Source organism: Papaver somniferum, chromosome 7, assembly GCF_003573695.1.
Source record: "Papaver somniferum cultivar HN1 chromosome 7, ASM357369v1, whole genome shotgun sequence".
Taxonomy (NCBI): domain Eukaryota; kingdom Viridiplantae; phylum Streptophyta; class Magnoliopsida; order Ranunculales; family Papaveraceae; genus Papaver; species Papaver somniferum.
In genome coordinates, this window is record NC_039364.1 from 110,714,079 (window position 1) to 110,739,173 (window position 25,095).

Below are 25,095 nucleotides of genomic sequence, written 5' to 3' on the forward strand. Positions count from 1 at the left end.
AGACACAAAAAGAAGCGTAAAAAGGAACAAATAATAGTAAAAAAAAATAATAAAAACCTAAAAATTCTACCTAAGCACAAATCCGCGTCGGCGGCGCCAAAATGATTAAAGATTTTCTGGGGTTGTAGTAAATAGGATTCGTTTCAGACTTGTGAAGGAAATGGAATTTTTAGATTTAATAAAAATATATATACAAAAATATTAACAATGGTGAGAGGTACTGGGACTAATGATTCGGCCAATCTTCATAACATAGGGCTCAATGTTTTATTCTAAACAATAATCGCTCAAAACATATATGGACTCTTATTTTGCCAAAGTAGATTCTCAAAACATTGATTGTAAATGTTAAGCATGGAACATCAAATCACCTAAGCTAAGCATGACCCATCTAATCAAATAACACCCAATTTAATCAAATCATATTTCAATTAATTTTTAATGCAAAAGTCTTAAAAAGAATTAATAAAATTACCCATGTATGAAGCTCGGCCTCCTCCGTCGTCCCAGTGTTGGGGTTTAACTCATCATAGTAAAAATGCTCTCAAAATAATTTATTATGGCTCAAAAATGGTTTACAAATGATGAGAATATGAGAAATACAATAAAACCAGAGAACTACGACCCTCAGTGACAAAATAAGACTGCTGAAGCCCTGTCGCAAACGCTGTGGAAAATAAGACTGCCTGATTACGACCCACAGGTGTTAGTCGTTACTACTGTAGAAAAACGACTGCTGTTGCAGGTCGGTTCTTCGCGTTCTTCATGTTCATCAGCAGCAGCAGCAGCAGAAACCGAGTTTGCGAAAACTCGAATTTCTTCTTCTCTGGCTCTCCTCAGCCCCCCAGACCCTCGACACCTTCCCAAACTGTTTTGCCTTGTATTTATAGTGAATTGGAGCCAAAAATCCGACCATTGATTGCATATATTCTCCATTTAATCCAAATATTCTCGGCTGCCAATAATAACGAAAATTTCCATTTTTAATCCCATGCACGCGTTAACTTTGATCCTGCACGCTCCCATTCGACTTATTCACGCCTCAACACTCTTCCAACGCCAGAAGAACTCCCCCATGCACGCAAGAACTTCAATTTTGCTCGTGTTACAGTACACGTGCTCTGTTTTGGGTGTGTGAATCATACCGCAAATTCCAGCCAAATTTGATCGATCATGTCACCCATACTATGTTCCTTAACCTATATCACATCTCTATACAAAATTTCAGCCATTGAATCGACCCATAACCCCTTCATTTTGACGATCGAAATTCTGCCAGAACTGTTTAGAAATTTCCCGCCTTTTTCCAAAATTTGAATTATGAGAAGAAAAGTGTCCTCCCCCTAATCCTGTACGGGTGTCCCTTTAGCGACTGGGGTGGAAATAGTAATTTTGGGTGGAAATAGTAATTTTTATGGGTTCCTCCGGTACATTTCTGGGACACTTCCGGTGCATTTCTGAGGTGCCTCCGGTACATTATCCTGGGTTGTAAAACGCTAATTTTCGAGCTCATTTCGCCGCAAAGGCTTATTTCTCTAAAAACATCTACAAAAACACAAAATAACACAATAAGTACTTAATCGAGTCTAACAATACATAATATTGAGAACAAAATAGACACATAAATTCAGACTCAATGTCCAAAACGTCAGTAATGCATATCTTATATTGTGGTTTCTTTCTAGACCAGCGCATGATCCTGGCGTTATTTTTCTCAAGGAAGGAGTGACGAGTGTCGACCTTGGGTCCTTGCAAAATTCTACGGGGAATTGGGGCGTAACTATCGAGATGCTCCCACATCAAGGCTTGGAGGAACATGGTATTGGCATATGTCTCGACTTTTATGAAGCCATCAGAAATACTGGAGTCTATAACTAAAGAGTCTAAATTGGCGAAAAATGAACCCAAGAATAGACTGCCAATGGGAATTTTCTCACCTTTGGCCATCTTTATGGCAAAGCGAATCACAAACGGCTTCAGCAAGTGTCCACAATCTTCAAAGATATCCCTGAAGAGCCACAAGCATAAGAAAGCAGCAATTGTTAAAGCGCCATCAACCAGTTCTTCAGGAATTCTATCTCTCGGTCACCAATGAGATAACCATTGAGCATAGCAGGATGCGGGTGACTCATCGAATTCGTGCATCTTGGCCTCTAATATGTTAGATATCTCCTGCTCCTCTGACGAAAGCTCTTCAGGAAAATTACCAGTAATTGGAAGGTGCAACAAAGCAACTACATCTTCTAAAGTAATGGTGAATTCTCCCCATCTGCATATAAACGTGTGAGTAGGAACACACCAATGGGCGAGCAAGGCTACCATACCTGGTATATCATGGTTGATGATTAAATCTCCAGCAGCTTGAATGACTCGTGTCACCTGGGCACTATCCAATATGGTCATAACACATCTATGACCCAGCATGTGTCTTGCCCATCCAGAGAAATGCATCAGGGGATTTCGTGAAAGCTTGAACTCCAAATGAGAAGCCGAAAAGTGTTTTCCTTGCAAACAAATCCGGATTACTGCTTGAGGAGATACCAATTTATTCTGAGTAGTGCTCCTGGGATTTATTAACTACCGAAACGAGGAGCCTAAGGGACACTTTTCAGGTCTATATAGATACGTAAAGAACTTATCCTCAGCAGTTGGAATGTTCTTAGTCTTGGGACTTCCCTCTTTTTTCTTAGAAATCTCAGAATAATCATTTCTGGAGGAGCCGTCATCTCTAGAAGAGGCATCTGTGGAAACATCCTCTCTCGAAGAAACATCATCTTCAGAAGCGCTATGGGATTGAACCATTTTGCGAAGTTGTTGCGACATCCATACACGAATTTCATCAACACAATGGAATCAAAGCAACAAGACAATTATGATGCTCACATCAACGTCTACAAAAATGGTAATCCTCAACTCTTACCTATTTACGATTTCACGAACATAGTGATAACAACGTAAAACCCCAAAACTTGCTCGCTCTTTCAAACCTGCGAAATCGATCATAAAACATATTATTCAAGAGTCAACACTGACTTTTCGCAAAACCATGAACAATTCACATAAACTTTTCATGTGAACATCTCATGATTTTATACCACAAAACATATATCATAAAATCATGAAACACAATTTTTCATCTTCAACAGTTACTCAAAATCACTGTTTGATTTTATTTTATCAAAAAAAAAAAAACTCACGTACACATATAAAAAAAAAAACTTTTTACGTGAGTTAACTTTGCTCAATCGAGCATTCACCTATGAAACGAGGGTCTTTCCTATTTTGTAAAGTCCGAATAAAATTTCGAAAGTTCTCAAACAAATTTTTATCATGAACTCCAGGTCTTTTCGAAATTCCTATAACCCTACGGATCGTTATTTATTACTTTTTATGAACAAACCTACGTTCCTAAAAGTATTTGCAAAGTTCATGCTTTCAAAAATAAACTTGGGTTTTCATGAAACCTAATAAACAAAACTTTTGCTACTGCAACTGAACCATGGATTCAAAATTTTATATATCTCTTTCATATTAGGGACTTTTGCTCGTTCCCTCAACTAACGAACAAACGGGCATATATATACGTTTTCTAAAAATCCTTCATAAATCCTACGCATGCATGCAACCTTGGGATTTTTTGTTTTGTGAACAACTCATCAATCACGAAACGAACAGCAAAAAAAAAAAAATCGCACGGACTTACATGCCGGCACCGGCCGGAATCCTGCCGGACGGTGATCGGACGGCGGCGGTGCTGGAGCTGTCGTGATTTTTTTTTCCTCCTCCCTGGTGCTGCTGCTCACGTGAAGGTGGTGATGAAGCTTGGTCGACCGAAAAATAAAATAAATTTTTAGGGTTATTCTCTTTTATATCAAATTTATTTCCAAAACCTAATAAAACATGGGTTTCCTCTTTTGGGCCCGGGCCCGTAAAATCTACTAAGCGTTTAAACTCAGTTTCTGAATTTTCTATCTTTGGACGAATATAACCATTGATAACTAATAGCCAAGTATCAAAGTATCGTGGTTGAAGAAAAGATCTCATAACAGATTTCCACCATAGATAGTTTGTTCCGTCAAATCTTGGCGGTACGCTAATTGAAGTCGATTCATGAGAACTCGAGTTCATTATTATAGGTAGGATCGCACCAAACACAAATTCTTAGATCTTTACATGTTTGTCTACTCTGATACCAATTGAAAACGCGATGGTACCAAAATATACCTTAAGCTAAAACTTTTCCTACTTATAAGTCCTTTCTCCGAAAATGATTGCCTATGGACTGAGAGAGACAATACAACTAATCAGTTCACACTTCGTGTGATCGTCTATGGATATGAGATCGATACAATACAACAACGAAGTATGTTTACTTGATAAGAGGTTCGGACTTAACCAAACACAATACGATTACTATCAAGAAAAAAGGAATTAACGTTTGTGTAATTTACTTTAAATTATAATAACAAACAATTATAATTGCGGAAAATAAAAATAAATGACACAACAAGATTTTGTTAATGAGGAAACCGCAAATGCAGAAAAACCCCGGGACCTTGTCCAGAATTGAGTACTCTCAGGATTAAGCCGCTATACAAAATCAAACCAAATTCGTATAGTTGAGACTAAGCAACTAAACCTATAGTTCACCAAGTTCCGTCTGTATTCCCACGCCTCCAACTTATGAATAAGTCACGTACTTGGAACAATTCCATTGGTTCGTGCTCCAAACAGTAAAAGAACAACAAATCTGTTTGGTAGCAACTGTTTTCAACCAAGTGATGTGAGTTCGACAAAGACTCTTCTGTTTATCTCAATAAACTCCTTCGTCGGGTTCTTAGATCTATCTTATGATCAACTACCTAAGTAATTGTTAAGATTTTGCAATCAATACTTTTAATCACAAAGAATTGTATTGATGCTGATCTGTACAACTAATCAATCTAATCTACCACAAGGATAAACCGGTTATAGTTGGATCCTCTATACCGAAACAAGTATGTGCACACCAAAGATTATGAACCCCAAATCAGAAATCTCCAATATCTTCTTTTTCTTCAGATCTTCTTAGATCCTCAATAAACGCCTGCACACAACAACTGGAATCTCTTGTGATGAATCACGCACAGAACGGAGTCTATTGACAGTGGATTATCACAACTTCACAAGACGTCTTTAGATCTACAAACAGTCTAAAGATCCATGTTGAAACTTCGATCTAGTTTGAGTGAATATTATATCAGAAGAGAAGATTCTCAAGCATAAAAAACCCAGGTGCAATCAAAGTTCAACCACCGTTAGTCAATCAAATCAATCGAAAACACAAGATAAATCGCAATTATCTAGTTTCCCACCAACGATACTAATAGAGATTCTCAATCCCAAAGAATACTTTAAACTGAGCGTCCGTAAGAGATTTCGCCTAAATAGGTTACTCTCCTCTCCGAATAGGCGGCTTCACCAGTAACAACACAACCGAGGAAGTTTGTTGTCACGAAGGATTAGTTTGCTAGAAATGCAAACGTCAAGTATTTATAGACAAGGAAGTTTAGACACCAAGGAATTTCCAAAATCGAAATATTCTCAAGATATGCAATATATTCCAAATTCGTTTTTCATAATTCCTGGAAATGCTTTGTCCAAAATAATGACCGAAAATATCTTTGGAAAATCTTCAACTAGTAAATGCACATTACTAATTTTCATTTTCCTAAATTAAAATTATAAACCTTAAATAAAAGATTCTTAACTAGTTTATGTTTCGATCCTGTGATTTTCTTCCTTTAGCTATTAAGGAATAACTTTGAACAATTAATATAAGCATTACTGCACATATTCAAAGTATGTCGACATCCTTACTTTGTAAGTCCTCTTTCATACTTACAACCTTGAAACCGATTTTCCACACTTCCAAACAAGCTTAGAATTGGTTCATCTGACTTTCAAGAACTATGTGATTTATCAAGAACACTCAATCAAAATTCATGGGTTTAACGGGTCTACCAAAACAAGTTTCGGTTCTACCTCCATGTGAGTACTGTGCATAGTCACACTATCTTTCCAAAATTCGGTTGACTAGGTACTAGGATCGGTTCCCCATATATATATGGTATCTAACTTGAATGTGTTGCACATGTCAATTGGATCGCTTCCCCTTTGCCTAAAAACGTGTTGCACATGTTCATAGGATCGGTTCCCCTTTCTTCTAAAACATGTTGCATCTCATACAAGGATCGATTCCCCTTTGTGATGTGTTTCACCTCTTACTAGGATCGGTTCCCCTTTACCCAGAGTGGGTCTTACAAAATCACAAACTCGATCATACCATCTCAGGTGATTACTTAAGATCGGTTTCACTAATAAAAGTCACACCAATACAAAAGTCAGGCCTCTGTGAATAGTTTTACCAAGAACACAAACAAGTCATGAGCGGTTATACTAATCACACATATTGGTTATTCATAATATATGCAATGAATAACAATACCAATAACGCCTGGCGATTTTCATTTCGATTCACAAAACAAGTTCATGAATTTACTTCCTTAAAACACATGTAAAACATTGTTTCCTAGGATGAAATCCTGATCTCATACCCATACATAATCACAATAGCATTTAAACGATTGTGTCGATGTCTTATATATATAGTTCAATGGTCAAGCAATAAACCTCATATTGTATTCTTTAGTACTATGTCTATCTAGAGTATTCATGCTTCGCAGTTTTGTTTTCAATATGCACGACTTGAAAGATACGTTAGGTAATGAAAAAGTTCAAGTCAAATATCACTAACCTCAAGTGGAAGGATGAAGTTGTCGTTGTAGCTTTTTAGTTCTTCACTTCTTCAAGTCTTCGTAATGCTTGTAATATCTCATATCCTAATACTTTCAAGCTAACCTATACGAAGTTTACTCTAGTACATAATCAAGCGACTCATTAATGAGTTTTGATTCACTAAAATATGACAACCAAACTTGACATACCAACGCTTGGTGGGTTCAACCGAGCTATTCTCATGTTAGAGCACTGCTCGGTCGAACTCGCAAGCGTTGTTATCTCAAGCTTGCTTGTCAAGTTTAGTTGCCAAAACTATAAGTCTTGATTTATAGCCTACTTATAGCTAAGTCTGGGACTAGGATAGTAAGTGTAGTTGAGCTCTAGACTCCATAACGTTCATCATGCAAAGACGAAGGACTACTCAAGGAACCGGTGGAACTTCATCTACAAAAAGGTATGTGGAGACTTGAACTTATCTATCACTCCAAAGTATATCTATTATATCTCCTATCTTGAGACAAAAGTCGTATTGCTATATATACTTCGATTATACACATTTGCTATTCGAGCTGATTTTATCTCGCTTATCTATTTCTCGAAATATGTGTTGGTAAGCTTTTGCTTTGGTCAAGTTCTTCTTTACTCGTGACGAAAGTCATGTTGAATATTTCAATAACTTGAAAATCGCTTTGATGAAAAATAGTTTGTGAATAACAACTATATAACATCCTCTAAGAAAGTTTCAATGATTGAAATGAGAGTTTAGAACATGTAACCATCTTTCGATATAAGCATACTGTGTTTTCACATTTGTATAAAAGTCCAAAACCGGGAACCCAAAGTATGCATACCCGTACGCGTACTGGCGGAAAGTTCACGTCCGTGAATTTCTGCTGGAGTTTGGAAGTGAAAACAAACTCAATCCGGTTACTTAAGTACGCGTACCTGTTCGCATACTTAGGTAGGTTACTTTCTAAAATAGGTTTGTTCATGAACTAAAACATTTATATATATCAAGGAAAAATCGTGGCTATAATGTTCATGAATCGATTCGAGTGAATCAAAACCGATTTTGCTTCGATTGTGTCTTGTATACTTCTATGAGATCTAAGCAATTGAAAAACTCTCTAACTAGTTCATTTGAACTAGTTATGGTGAAGATGAATAAGGTTGATATGAAAGTGCTCATATGGATAACCATTGGTTAATTATTGTTGAACCAACTCGGTGTACACGTTTAGGTACGGTTACTCAAACCTAAATGAAGTTACATTTCATTTGTGTATAACAAGCTAAGTTCGATCTAACAATTGAAAGATATTATCTTGAATCTAATCAGGTTTTCATTTAACAGTGAATATTGAATGTTTTGTTACCAAGATAACTTAGATTGCAAACCCTGATTTGGAGACTATATAAAGAAGAACTCTAGCAACTGGGAAACCTAATACCCACACTTCTATATGGGCAGCAAGAATTTTTCTGACGAGAATAGCTTCGTCAAACCTTTCATTATAGATATAGGACTTTGTAAAGTCTAAGAAGGGAATGCAAGATATGAAATGCAAACCTAAGAAAACTAAAAATAAAAGGGATAGAGATACAAAACTGATGGGTTTCCTCCCATTAAGCGTTTGGTTTAACGTCGTCATCCCGACGTTATTGTTATCGTCCGTACACCAATAATCTGAAAATTTGGTAATCCTTCCAAATAACAATCTGCAGTTCAAATAACAGCTTCACAAAACTATTATCACAAAATATAAATATTGAAGCTATCACTTTATTGAAGTTTCCCCCACACTTAGTTATTTATACACTCGGAAGTGGATAGAGAACATAAAATTCGGGAACTTCAAAAGGTTCCTCAGCTTGGTGAACCTGCACAATTCTCGAATCAAACACATCAAGTGGTGGATACTTAAAAGTAAAATAATCGGTTAAAACTTTAGAAGCACACAACTCCAATCCTAAGTGAGGTATTTTCTTAAAGGTTGTGTTAACAACTCTTTTAGAAGCTACTTCGATTAGAGGAAAAGGATCAATAGATATGGAATTATCTCCAATGGATTATTTACCTCAAGTATATCGTGGTCCTCTATTGAACTATTATTATCTAGCTCAATTGGGTCTTCCACGAATTCAATCAATTTGGTTTCATTCTCAATCTCCATCTCTTTAACACTCTCGTCGTCTGAATCAAATTCCGCTCTCAAGAACTCTTCTTCAATATAAATTTTGGGGTATTCTGTATGAGTATCCGTTGAGGGAATAATCGGGTCTACTTCTTGCAAATCAACCGGCCCAAAAACATTGTAATATGGATGTTCATTGTGACGTTGATATGCATTTGAGTATGTCACACCGTTCATAACAATGATTCGGTCATACCAAGGCTCATCCTTTTGAATATGCAAATGATCATTATTACGATCCAGAGTTGGAATAACTTCATCACTGTTACAAAGGATTTCCAAAGTTTTCTCAACCTTTTCCATTTCCTCCTTAATTTTATTCATGTCTGAAAAAGCGGGGGTCTAACAACACCACCCAATATTTCGATTAGCAATCTGTATGGACTAACTCCGAAACACTTACTAGAGAGTCAACTAGACAGTCAGACTCAATCTAGATAAAAGTATCTCAAGGAGTTAATATCTCTCTCTTGTTTTTGATATTACTCAAGCTAATAGAAATCAACGAGTCCTAATAAAACACAAGGAATACTTGGACGGTACCAAAGACCAATGTCCAAGGATCAATCAATATCAATAAACAACCAAAGGTCGGATTTCCAATTGATGATCAGAAATGCACAACCTGTATTATTTCAATTATATAACAAATATAATGCGGAAATAGAAATAACAAAGATACCAGAATTTTGTTAACGAGGAAACCGCAAATGCAGAAAAACCCCGGGATCTAGTCCAGATTGAATACACACTGTATTAAGCCGCTACATACACTAGCCTACTACAATCTAACTTCGGACTGGACTATAGTTGAACCCCAATCAGTCTCCCACTGATCCAAGGTACAGTTGTACTCCCTATGCCTCTGATCCCAGAAGGATACTACGCACTTGATTCCCTTAGCTGATCTCACCCACAACTAAGAGTTGCTACGACCCAAAATCGTAGGCTTTAACAATAAACAAATCTGTCTCACATAGACAAGTCTATCAAAGGATAAATCTGTCTCCCATAGATAAACCCTAAAAGAGTTTGTTCCGTCTTTTGATAATAATCAAGGTGAACAAGAACCGATTGATAATCCGGTCTTATATTCCCGAAGAACATCCTAGAATAATCAATCACCTCACAACAATCTTAATCGTATGATAGAGAAACAAGATGTCGTGGAATCAAAAACAATGAGACGAAGGTGTTTGTGATTACTTTTTATATCTTGCCTATCGGAGAACTCTCACGATCTAAAGCCAATCAATATGGTTGTACTCGTACGATGAAGATACAAGATCAGATCACACAACTACGATAAAAGTAGTATCGGTCTGGCTTCACAATACCAATGAAGTCTTTAAATCGTCAACCTGGTTTTAGAAGAAGAAAAACAAAGGTGAAAGGAGAATCGACTCTAGCACGCAAACTAGTATCACAAGGACGTGTGGGGATTAGTTTTGCAGAGTTGCTAGATGTCCCCTTATATAGTCTCTCAAATCAGGGTTTTGCCTTAGGTACAAAGCAATCAATATCCACCGTTAAATGAACACCTGATTTAGATCCAAGCTAATATTTATCAACCGTTAGATCGAAAACTTAGCTTATCATACACACATGAAATGCACGCCTCTAGGTTTTTTAACCGCACCCAAACGTGTACATTGTTGGTTCAACAATAGTCAACCAAAAGGTTAGCCATTTGAGCATTTCATACCAACCATGTTCTTCCTCACCATAACTAGTTCAAGTGACTCAAATGAACTAGTTAGAGAGTTGTTCAATTGCTATGAGATCTTATGTAACTACAAAATACATAATTGAAACAAATATGATTCGATCCACATGAATCAATTCATGATCTTTTATAGCCACGGATTGCAAAAGCATTCCTTAGTCTTTTAAGGTTAAGTTCAGAAATCATCTTTAGATATATAACCATCTCAAGTTCGCAGACTAGGTTCGCGTACTTAAGATACCGGATAGAGTTTACAACCTCTAGCAGAAATCCTCGGGTTTGAGAACTTCGCCGGTTCGCGGACTTGGCTCATGCAAGTAGTTTGTCAAATCAACAGAAATTCTCGGGTTTGAGAACTTCAGCAGTTCGCGGACTGAGTTCGCGGACTTGGCAACTTGCCATCTTCCGGTTCTCTTGATCAACAAAGTTCAAAAACTTCGGTTCAAGGAATCCGTGGTTATATAATCTAAACTCTCATTCCAATCATTGAAACATTCTCAGAGGACATTATACAGGCGTTATTCACAGACCATTTTTCGTCAGAGCAATTTTCAAAGTGATTGAAACTTTTCATGACTTTCGTCACTAGGTGTAGTTGGTGTATTTTCGAAAAAGGCTAAAATCGTAAACTCATAGTTATACGAAGCTCTGATCCAGCAATCAGACGTGATTATTGAGACACGGGTCTCTCATCGAATTCTCAACGGAGAGTACTTTCTCTCAGAGTACATGTAGATATGTAGTCTCACGACTGGATGACGGCATATCTCATGAATACTGAACACTTTCAGTGATTATTTCTATATAGTATCACGATATGGACGGCTCCTAGACAGCTTGCGCTGCTAGTATAGAGCGATAACGTCTTCAGGAAAAAACAACGAGTTTACCCTGACTATATAAAGGATATGACTTACCGACAATCTATATCGGGATAATTAATGCTCCTAGACAGCTTGCTCTGCTAGTATAGAGCCACAAAGTTAATTATTCCTAATTAAGATTAATTCTGCCGTGACATTCACTACTGAATTCCCAGAATAATCTATTATTGCTCCTATTCCATGGTCGAATCCATGACTGGTCCCATGGAATGGCAATAAACAATTGTTTTGATTCTATGATCGAATCCACAGCTTGATCTCATAGAATAGCAATAACTATATTATCTCATTACTCCGATTTCATGATCGAATCCACAACTGGTCTCATAAATGGTAATAGATAAAACTTAATTACTCCAATTCTATGGTCGAATCTACGATCCCATGGAATGGTAATGCTCACTTTAATATTCCGAATTCGTATTTGAATCCTCAGTTGATCCTATGAATTAATAATAAACATCTTATTACTCAGTTTTGTGAATTATTCTCCACTGAATTCCACAATTAGTAATAAATAATCAACAACCGGGCGTCTGAGATACCTTTAAGTAAGCCCCGATTCAAATGGTGAAGGTGTGTTCAACGACGATACACTAACAGTCACCGCAAGAACGAGTATTTCAAAATACAACGAAATGATGAACCTATGCAAAATAGGGAAGAAAATAATAAATAATTAAAAATATTGACCAGGGTGCTGGGAGTACGGACACGCGACCGACCGACCGTGTCGTGGTCAATCCCACTCCAGTTTTATATTTTTAATGCATTTTTATTATTTTCCATGATTTGATGAAAATTCTCTCATTTTATCAAATCTCCTTCGTCTCGAGAAAACTCCTCGGTTTCATGGTATTTTCATAAATTCGTAAAGAATAATATAAAATTAAGGAAAGAAGTGTGGGGCGTGACCGTTGGACAACCGGCCATGCCTTGGTCCCAGCCGGCCCCACACCTCACGGTCCCTCATTATTTTATTATTATTATTATTTCTCTAATTTCATGAAAAAACTCCTTGATTTCATGGTATTTTGCACAAATCATCAAATAATAAATAAAATTATGAAAACTTGTGGGACCGGGCCACTAGCCTTCCGGCCATTCCCTAGACGGTCCCACACTCCCCTTGTTTTATTATTTTATTTTATTTTTCCTTGAATTCATGGTATTTCTCTCAAATTAGGAAAAATTCCCTCAAATCATGAAAAATATTTAAAAAATATAAAAAATTATGAAAACTCGTGGGACCGGGCCCCTAGCCGGCCGGCCACGCCCCCACGGTCCCACAAGCCCGTGTTTTTATTATTTTAATATTTTTTGCTTCCTTGAACTCATGAAAACTCCTTCAATTCATGGAAACTCCCTAAATTCATCAAATTTCTTAAAATTCTTCATAAAATCATCAAAAATATTATAAAATTAAGGAAATGGCACCACGAGACCGTGGTCACGACCGGACGACCATGCCTTGGCCTCGGCGGTCCCACGCCTCCTTATTCCTTATTTTATACTCCCTCCGTTTCACAAAGACAGTCCGCTTTGACTTTCTCAAAATATTAAGGAGACCATACTATTTTACTTGACTACCCTTAGTTACTTACCTATTTTATTTTAATAAAAATGCTAGAAATAAATACTAACCAAAATTGTTGTGAGAATTATAAATACGAAATATAAAAGGAAAATTTAAAAGATATCTAATTTATGAAGTATAAACTTTATAAGGAATTTAATTTTTAGAGTTATATGTAAATTTTCTTAAAAGGAATGAAGGATATATTTGTTTCCTCAATTATACTAATTTCTTTAGTATTTTAGATTGGGTCACGTTAATAATGAATTTATGAATATAAAAAAATTCAAGGGTATATTAGAGAGTTCATTGAAAAAGTATGACTATAAACAGAAGCTGGACACAATTTTGAAACTGACGAACAAGGAATAGAGGACGGTCTTTCAGAAACATAGGGAGTAATTATTTTCCATCCTCTCATGGTGTTTTCCTCAGTTTCGTCGAAACCCTAATTTTGGCATATTTTCTCGAATGGATGCTCAATTGCACGCCAGAAAATATCAAAATTCTCAGGACTGAGACGCGGACGCCTTGGGGACACGAGCACCATATCTTGACCGACCAAGATTGGCTCTTTGGCTTACAGAAGCCGGTCCCATCAAGTTTCACAGTTTTGACCTAATTTGCGCAATTGCACGTATTAGGTCCAAGACTCTTCCAAACACTTTGGATTTTCATGAAGTGATCATCAGGCGGTCACGTGACTACCCAGGGCCGGTTTCATGACCCCATGGTCGGTCCCTCACGTCATAATTAATTAGGTTTTCTCATCTAAGGCTCAGACGAATAAATGATTAAACCAGCATTTAATCATTCTTTCACCAACAAATCGTCAACTCTTCAGGAGTTCTTTGTATTTGCTCACATGAGCATATGGACACTACATGGTTGATCCACGGTCCCATGTAGTCGCTCCCTCCTTCGTCCCATGGTTAAACTTCTGACGAACCATGAATTGATCATCAATTGATCAAATTAGGGTTTCTGAATCCAAGGATCATCATTCCAGATTCCAACCTTAATAATTTTACGACGACCTCATGGTCATTAATTTTATTAATTATGCTCGGTTCAACGACCAGTATTCTAATTAATATTTTTGGTACGCTGCCAATAATCCATCAGATGAGCAACACATGCTCAGACGATCAAATATTCAACAATTCATCACATGAGCAACACTTTCTCAGATGATAAATATTTTCTCAAACCAAGGAATATTGGTTCAACAATCAATATTTAACGGTTCATCGAATGAACAATACTTGCTCACTTCATCGTAAGAACTATACCTCTGTCTCATGACATGTTCAATTCATGAGTTTCAGAACATCATGTTCAACTCAGCAACTACATGGACTCATCGTCCCATCAAACCACGAAGTCATCAATTGACTAACAAACCACGAGACATCAATCGTGTCACTTTGGGGGGATATAACTTAGGGTTTTGGTCTGGCGGTCTACGACACGTGTGTTCAAACACACGATGGAATGTGAGCAAGCTGTGCAATCAGTTGAAGGAATTCACGAGGTAGTGGGTGGAAAATCGACCAAGTCTCCACACGTTGAGCAACTGGTTTCAAAAACGATCTCCACTTCCCCACTCCTTGATTCCATCAACTGTCACACTTCATGGGGTCATGGTGTCTAAAATTCCAGCAATATAAATAAGTCTCTGAATCATAATTGAGGGATCAGCATCAACAGTATCATCAATCTCACGTCTCATAGACAACACGAGATCATCAACTCATCAATTGAGCAACTACTCTCAATTGAGCAATTTCAATCATTCAGAGCTTATCATATTCAGAATTCACACACCCACAATCTTTGATTACTATTGATTCCACACATTTTCCAGCTTCCCTCCTACAGATCAACCCATCCTCTCTTGTGACCGAATTTACTCTGGAACGGTCATTGTCTTGATTTAGGCCGGAATACTACAGATTGATCTCTCGAATCTAAAGCACACACTTTGCAGCAGTGCATCTGTGTGAGGTTTAACATTTCGCTCGGTTCGAGGAGTCTCCTCCGTACGGTCGTCTCCTCAATTTCTTAAAAACCAGCAAATCGTTTTTCCCCATCTACAGATTGGCGACCACAGTGGGAGATCATTCTCTCGGTTGCAATCTCGCGATTTCACAAGATGGGTGGTCTTAGGTCCGGATTAGTTACAGGTTCTAATACAAATGGTGCTAGCACTAGCAACAACAACAACAACGACAACGAAGACATCCCAGAAACTATTCCGGTCACCAACACCGAAGGTGGAGACATCACCCCTCCTCAGACTAACACAGAAAGTCATCCCTTGTTTGGCCGACATCCTGAAGAAGTCAGAGGGAATCCACCACCCACCATGGCTGATCTTATCAAAGCGCAAGAAACTCTTGCAAAGAATCAAATGGATATGGCATTGCACAGAAAAAGCTATTTGATAATTTGAAGACTCTTACTGATAAGTTGTCAGAGAAAACTCAAGAGAAGGGAAAAAAGAAAGAGAAATCCTCAGACAACGATTGAAGTAATTCCAATTCATATAGTAGAAGACGACGAAGTCCGCAAAACTGCTGCAGACGATCCATCGGCGAAGGAGTCATCAAACTTCATCACTCGGGAGGATTTGGAACGCCTTCTGTAGAACCGTGGAAAAGACAAAACCCCACATGTCCATCGTCAACATCCTCCGTACCCTAATGCTACGCAAAGGATTCCTCTTCCAAAAGGTTATACCTCTCCAACCTTCACTTTGTATGATGGAACAAGCAATGATCGGGAACATGTTTCTCGGTTCCTGGAAGCCTTGGGTGAACATGAACATAACCATGTTTTTCACCTCAAACAATTTTCAAAATCCTTGAAAGGCAGGGCATACACCTGGTACAACAACATCGCACCAGGAACTATCAACAATTGGGGAGAAATGATTAATGCCTTCTACAGAAAGTACTTCTTTGTGTCAGAGAAAATTACTCTCTCCGATCTTGGAAGAATGTTTCAGAGGAACAATGAACATCCCAATGACTACGTGAAAATATTCAGAGTCCATGCCCTGAACTGTCATGATCCAAACGTCACGGAGCAGCAACTGGTATACTTGTGTATCAACGGCATGATCCCGGTCTACAGAGCTTTATTTGAAATCTTCGTTTCCAGACCTTCTCAGAGCTTCATGAAGCGGCAAAGAGATCGGCAACTACTGCGCCCACTTTACTGGAAAGAACAAAAGCTACAAAGGCTGAAGAACCGCGAGACACTCGAGGTAGCATACGTCTGATCAAGAAGCAGTAAAACCTCCAGCCTTCCACAAACAATGTTGCAGAAGGAAGAAAACGGAAAGCCAAACCTCCACGCAAGCATACCTCAGCTCCGTCAAAAGTACAAAGGAAGGATAAGCAAGATGCACAAGCCTATGACCAACGCACAAGAGTTCCTGATCAAGAAGCACCTGACTTTCCTTTTCCATTGAAGAGGTGATCGAAATCATGGATGCCTGGGTCCAAGATGGTGCAATCAAGTTTCCATATGTCAAGAAAGAACCAACTGAAGAAGACATGGAAAGTCCTCGTTACTTCTGCTTCCACAAGTTCGTAAATCATCCCACAAGCGACTGCGGAGTTTTGAAGCACATTTTCAAAGAGAAGGTTGATCCACAATATCTTCAACTGGGGACTGAAGGAGTACACAAGAATCCTATCCCAATCATAACCTTTACACTTTCTGAACAACCTATCAAAGAAGCAGTTCAATCCTTGGTCGAACGTGGATTGCTCTATCTGTCGAAGGCGCAAAGGAGAGACATGTTCACAGCACTGAACTGCATCGTGTCAAGAAGTCCATTCAGGAAATACTTCCTGAGCCTCCATCCACATACCAAGAGATGTACGACTGGGGACTTCTTACCACGGTCAATCTCAGAAGAAACGAATTTGGAAGAACGTTGATCGATGATGGCACATCCATCAACAACATTCCACTGAAAACCATCGGATCCACATGCATCACTCGACAAGGAGATACTCATACTCCCTTCTCAATCAGAGACCTTGAAGGAACGCTCGGAAATACTTATGGCTACATCACTCTCAAAGTGAACATAAGTTCAACCTGGACAGAAGCCAAGTTTCACATAGTCAGGAAAATCCAGGATATGACATGTCCTTCAGACGAGCGTGGATCCACGCTGAAAATATGGGTGTACTTACAAAGCGCCTTTGGTTACACACCTCTCCAAAGAATAAAGTTCTAATCCAGAAGATTTGGCGGACGTTCCATCATCAGAGCACTTGGAGGAATTTCGAACTTTAGCGAGGTTGAAACAAGAACCTGCAAAAGGTGCATAGACATTCATCCAAATGTCCTGCACTCAGGAAAGTCTCATTCCTCCCATGTCTATGTCATTTATTTCCTCATATGCTATTCTAGCATGGGGACTCAATTCTGCTAGCATCTCTGCTATTGCAAGACGCTATAAGTGGGTAATCTCACTTCAAAAATATTTTACCAAGTGGTTGAATCTAACATTTCTCCGAATCGAGCATCTCACTGAGACATACATTACTGAGATGGTGTTCAAGCACGAAAAAGAACATTTGGGCATTTCTCCATAGTCTTGTACAAGTGTCCTTGCGTACCACAAAATAAGAAAGCTTTGATGTCCGCACAAGTGTTGAATCCCATTACCGCAACGAAAGGAATGCTGAATCAATAGAGGATACTCCAGGGACGAGACGATCAAACCTCTAAGACATTCGATGCTTAAGGAATATACGCTTCAACGCTCAAGCATCTAAAAAAGACATCAAATTTTACTCCCAATCAAAGAGTACATCTTCAACACAAATATCTCGACGATGACACATTGATTCAACACCAGCACGATCAAAGTGTAACTACGATAAGTCTTCATTATCCCATGATAAGACTTCTGAAGCATATGCAACATCATTCATACATGGATGGCACTAACTCCTTCAATATACACTGGGAAACCTGAGGTGATTCCGTGAAACTTCATCAACGGGTTTTTGCTACATCACAATCCCCTGCATGATTGAAAAACTTTCTCTCTTCACCAATCACATCAAGTATGAAAACTCTTGATGCCATCTACCGCAACAATGTCTACTCACTGACAAAGCCAGTTCGTGGTAAAGTTATGCTTTCAGGAGCATTCAGGTTGAACTCTCAGTACACCTTCATCTTACGGACGCTCAACTCATCAACTAGTTCGTGAATGTAAAAGGCTCACTGGATGAAGTAGCAAAGATTATATCTATAATCATGGTTCTATCCTTTTCGGTCTTTGGAGCAACTTCAACCATTGTATCAACATCAATAATAATATCTAGAGGAACACCATCCATGGTCTCAGCATCGACAAGGATCTCTGGAGCGTAATCATGGTCTCAGCACCAACGACGGTCTCAGGAGCAACATCCTCAGGGATTCATCAACTAATCACTCTCTGAAGTGTTACACATGAAGCGGACTCCTCTAAGAACCAATGATTCATATGAATATGTGTAGACCTGATAAGATGCTCACATGAAAGTCTTCCCAAAGCTGGCACGACTGGTGGGAATAATCCAAAGTCTTCTACAAGATGTTCTCATCACATCTACAAATGAGATACAACACACTTCAGGCCATGGGTTTGCAAAAACGTACCAATGGGTGAAGGATGAGACAATGCTTCCTCAACTAAAGATGTTCGTCTATGTCTCTTCTAAAACATACCAAAAAAGCGCATTGATCAGAAATACGAGCTTAAAGATATGGACTTTAAAGTCAGGTTTATGAAATATGAAAAATCTGTACGGGATTACAAATCACAAATGTGCACGCTTTTTTGGTTGACCTCTACAACTCCGAATTGGGTGATTCTTTTTTCATGTGACAACTCAGTCTCTTAGATTCAAAAGTTGGGGTCAAACATCAGATTCCGACGTCGTATGAGGTTCCTACAGCTTCCTGAGCATACAATATGCAAGCAGAAATTCTTAGACGGGATTCATAACTTTCACAGTCGATCGGTGTCCACCAAGTCTTTTCGCTAAGTCCTTCATCAAGGTACCTCCAACTTCGACCACCTGTGTCTTTACATCAATTTTTCAACCCGGATCCTCTATCTAGGTCCTGCCAGAAGAAGGGAAAACGAAAGAGAGATATTCAACAAAATACTGGGGACTGATGGTCCACTGATCATGACGATCAATTTCACAGTCTTGGTGTCGGGCTCTCCGGTGCTAATCATTCATCATAAAAGTAATGCTACCACCGGGACATGAAACCATGGTCATTACATCATCCCCTCTCGAGAGCAACCTCAGCTATGGTCCCGTGACCAGGGTTTCAGAAGTGATGTTTCTACGACTGACAGAAGCAAGATGGCACTGCAAGCACCATGCTCATGTATCAACAAGGGGTCCTGATCTCAAACGAATCAATGACATTAAAATCCTTCACCAACCGTTCAAGACACAAGCGAATGGTCTAAAGACACAACATGAGTGTTTTACAACAAGCTCCTCTGAGATGATTTTACATTGTCCTGAACAAACCGACGAGATGGGAGCAATTGGTGAAGAATATAGGGATGGTTCATATACTATTCTCTTCATATGAATGTCCTCTACAACATATCCAAAATTCAAATAAATTGAAGAAACGAGCAAGGAGAGTGGCCGAAACATTGGACAACATACAATCTGAAAATTTTCCGAAGGTCTCCTGGAAGTTTACTGTTTCGTCGATTTCGGATCCTAAACATGCTCGAAACTCAAAAAGATTCTTTGTTAAAGTTTGGAAATTTCCTTGGCATGAGGATACATGGGTAGACCGCGAAAATCCAACATCAGACGAAGATTCTACAACAATTTCAATGAAGACCTAACTTCTAAATTTTTCTGATGACGAAATTCTTCATTCATCCACATCTGAATCAGGAGCTACACCATCAACGCAAATCCTGACTTCATCGTCAGCCGATAGTCTCATTTGCTGAAGTCGGCGGTGCTTATGCCGATAAGGGATGACTCGCAGATGATCGAGAGACATACAAAGTACCAGCTTTCCAGCGTCTCTGAAAGGTTGATTCATCCCAGGATGAACATCTGCAAAAGTCTTCATGTTTGACTTGATATTTCTGGAGCATTCGCCGGAAGATCCAGAAGGGTGGTTGTAATCAGAAGTCACCACTATCTAAGGAGAACTACATGGAGTCATGGATATACCAACAACAAGCACGCGCTGAAACGGTAAAAATCCAACTCTTGCCTATTTACAATTTCACTAGTTGTAGTGATTATAACGTTAAAATTTCGAAAATTTGCTTGTTTCTTCAAACCTGCAAAGTCAAGCAAAATTCATTATTCAAAATCATGACTTGATTTTCATCAAACCGTGAACAACCCACATGAATTTTAACATCCACTGGTTTTTCAAAAATTGGACAGACGTCCATTTTACAATTGTGAAAACTCACATACAGACATTATTTCATCATACATAATTGTCTACTTTCAACAGTTGTTCAAAATCAAAACATGATTTTACAAAATATATAAATATTTAACGTGAAACTCACGTAAATTTGAAAATATATCTATATATTTTGCTCCCTCGCACAAGCGTCTGTCTTTGAAGCGAGAGTATATTTTCAAAAAATTTTGAACGCTCACATATCGATTTTTTTTTCCGTGAACGCTCACATATCACAGACGCACGTCTTTTCAAAACAAAAAAAAAAACTTTTCTCTCGTATGAGCATTCAACTTTGGAACGAGAGTTTATTCCATTTTTGTGAAGTCTCGCAAAAATAAAATATTGGTTTTCGTGATAGCTCATAGACAAAATTTTATATCATTAGACTCAGGTATATTTTGTTTGTTCCTTAAACTAACGAACAAACGAGCGTCTATTCCTAAAACAAGGATTTCCTTATTGGGCCCGGCCCGCGAATCCTAAACGACCAAGGTCTCGTCATACAAATCAGCGGTTCAACACCAATTTATGCTCATCAAACGACACTCCAATCATGGCATTGAAGCCTTCATCAAGTCGTGGTTTGCTCATGCTTTCTAAATCCGGTAACGTCTCAACTTACGACTAAGTTCAATTACTGGTATTGTTATTTATGGACGAAAATCACCATTTAATGCTGACTGAGGAACACAACTTTCCTCAGTAAGCAGGGGACTTAATGTAGATGGTGGATTTTCGACAAGGGATAAAATCGTAAACTCATAATTATACGAAGCTCTGATCCAGCAATCAGACGTGAGTATTGAGACACGGGTCTCTCATCGAATTCTCAACGGAGAGTACTTTCTCTCAGAGTACATGTAGATATGTAGTCTCACGACTGGATAACGGCATATCTCATGAATACTGAACACTTTCAGTGATTATTTCTATATAGTATCACGAGATGGACGGCTCCTAGACAGCCTGCCCTGCTAGTATAGAGCGATAACGTCTTCAGGAACAAACAACGAGTTTACCCTGACTATATAAAGGATATGACTTACCGACAAGCTCATATCGGGATAATTAATGCTCCTAGACAGCTTGCTCTGCTAGTATAGAGCCACAAAGTTTACTATTCCTAAGTAAGATTAATTCTGCCGTGACATTCACTACTGAATTCCCATAATAATCTATTATTGCTCCTATCCATGGTCGAATCCACGACTGGTCCCATGGAATGGCAATAAACAATTGTTCAAATTCTATGATCGAATCCACAGCTTGATCTCATAGAATAGCAATAACTATATTATCTCATTACTCCGATTTCATGATCGAATCCACAACTGGTCTCATAAATGGTAATAGATAAAACTTAATTACTCCGATTATATGGTCGAATCTACGATCCCATGGAATAGTAATGCTCACTTTATTATTCTGAATTCGTAGTCGAATCCTCAGTTGATTTTATGAATTAATAATAAACATCTTATTACTCAGTTTTGTGAATTATTCTCCACTGAATTCCACAATTAGTAATAAATAATCAACAACCGGGCGTCTGAGCTACCTCTAAGTAAGCCCCGATTCAAATGGTGAAGGTGTATTCAACGACGATACACTAACAGTCACCGCACGAACGAGTATTTCAAAATACAACGAAACAATGAACCTATGCAAAATAGGGAAGAAAATAATAAATAATTAAAAATATTGACCAGGGTGCTGGGAGCACGGACACGCGACCGACCGACCGTGTCGTGGTCAATCCCACGCCAGTTTTATATTTTTAATGCATTTTTATTATTTTCCATGATTTGATGAAAATTCTCTCATTTTATCAAATCTCCTTCGTCTCGAGGAAACTCCTCGGTTTCATGGTATTTTCATAAATTCGTAAAAAATAATATAAAATTAAGGAAAGAAGTGTGGGGCGTGACCGTTGGCCAACAGGCCATGCCTTGGTCCCAGCCGGCCCCACACCTCACGGTCCCTCATTATTTTATTATTATTATTATTTCTCTAATTTCATGAAAAAACTCCTTGATTTCATGGTATTTTGCACAAATCATCAAATAATAAATAAAATTATGAAAACTTGTGGGATTGGGACACTAGCCGGCCGGCCATGCCCTAGACGGTCCCACACTCCCCTTGTTTTATTATTTTATTTTATTTTTCCTTGAATTCATCAAATTCCTTGATTTCATGGTATTTCTCTCAAATTAGGAAAAATTCCCTCAAATCATGAAAAATATTTAAAAAATATGAAAACTCGTGGGACCGAGCCCCTAGACGGCCAGACACGCCCCCACGGTCCCACACGCTCGTGTTTTTATTATTTTAATATTTTCTGCTTCCTTGAACTCAAGAAAACTCCTTCAATTCATGGAAACTCCCTAAATTCATCAAATTTCTTAAAATTCTTCATAAAATCATCAAAAATATTATAAAATTAAGGAAATGGCACCACGGGACCGTGGTCACGACCGGCCGACCATTCCTTGGCCTCGGAGGTCCCACACCTCCTTACTCCTTATTTTATAATTATTTTCCATCATCTCATGGTGTTTTCCTCAGTTTCGTCGAAACCCTAATTTGGGCATATTTTCTCGAATGGATGCTCAATTGCACGCCAGAAAATATCAAAATTCTCAGGACTGAGACGCGGACGCCTTGGGGACACGAGCACGCTATCTTGACCGACCAAGATTGGCTCTTTCGCTTACCGAAGCCGGTCCCATCAAGTTTCACAGTTTTGACTTAATTTGCACAATTGCACGTATTAGGTCCAAGACTCTTCCAAACACTTTGGATTTTCATGAAGTGATCATCAGGCGGTCACGTGACTACCCAAGGCCGGTTTCATGACCCCATGGTCGGTCCCTCACGTCATAATTAATTAGGTGTCCTCACCTAAGGCTCAGACGAATAAATGATTAAACCAGCATTTAATCATTCTTTCACCAACAAATCGTCAACTCTTCAGGAGTTCTTTGTGTTTTCTCACGTGAGCATATGGACACTACATGGTTGATCCATGCTCAGACGATCAAATATTCAACAATTCATCACATGAGCAACACTTTCTCAGATGATAAATATTTTCTCAAACCAAGGAATATTGGTTCAACAATCAATATTTAACGGTTCATCGAATGAACAATACTTGCTCACTTCATCGTAAGAACTATACCTCTGTCTCATGACATGTTCAATTCATGAGTTGCAGAACATCATGTTTAACTCAGCAACTACATGGAGTCATCGTCCCATCAAACCACGAAGTCATCAATTGAATAACATACCACGAGACGTCAATCGTGTCACTTTGGGGGGATATCACTTAGGGTTTTGGTCTGGCGGTCTACGACACATGTGTTCAAACACACGATGGAATGTGATCAAGTCGTGCAATCAGTTGAAGGAATTCACGAGGTAGTGGGTGGAAAATCGACCAAGTCTCCACACGTTGAGCAACTGGTTTCAAACACGATCTCCACTTCCCCACTCCTTGATTCCATCAACTGTCACACTTCATGGGGTCATGGTGTCTAAAATTCCAGCAATATAAATAAGTCTCTGAATCATAATTGAGGGATCGGCATCAACAGTATCATCAATCTCACGTCTCATCGACAACACGAGATCATCAACTCATCAATTGAGCAACTACTCTCAATTGAGCAATTTCAATCATTCAGAGCTTATCATATTCAGAATTCACACACCCACAATCTTTGATTACCATTGATTCCACACATTTCCCAGCTTCCCTCCTACAGATCAACCCATCCTCTCTTGTGACCGAATTTACTCTGGAACGGTCATTGTCTTGATTTAGGACGGAGTACTACAGATTGATCTCTCTAATCTAAAGCACCCCTTTGCAGTGGTGCATCTGTGCGAGGTTTAACATTTCACTCGGTTCGAGGAGTCTCCTCCGTACGCTCGTCTCCTCAATTCCTTAAAAACCAGCAAATCGTTTTTCCCCATCTACACTAGGTGAAGATAAACTTGGTCAAAGCGAAAAGCTTACCAACTCATATTTCGAGATATAGATAGGCAATATATACTCGTCTCGAAATACCAAATGTGTATGATCTATTCTATGTATATAGCATACGACTTTTCTCTCAAAGAGATGAGATAAAATAGATAGACATTTGAGTGATAGATAATTTCAAGTCTTCACATAACTTTTTGTCGAGAAGTTCCACCGGTTCCTTAAGTAGATCTTCTACTTGTCTGATGAATCGCCATGAAGTTATTGAGCTCAACCAGACTTACTATCCTAGTCCAAGACTTAGCTATAAGAGACTAGAAATCAAGACTTATAGTTTTGATCACTAACATTGATAAACATGCTTGAGATAGCAACGCATGCGAGGTTGACCGAGAATTTCTCTAACAATCTCCCCCTTTGTAAATTTAAGTGACAAAACTATCAAT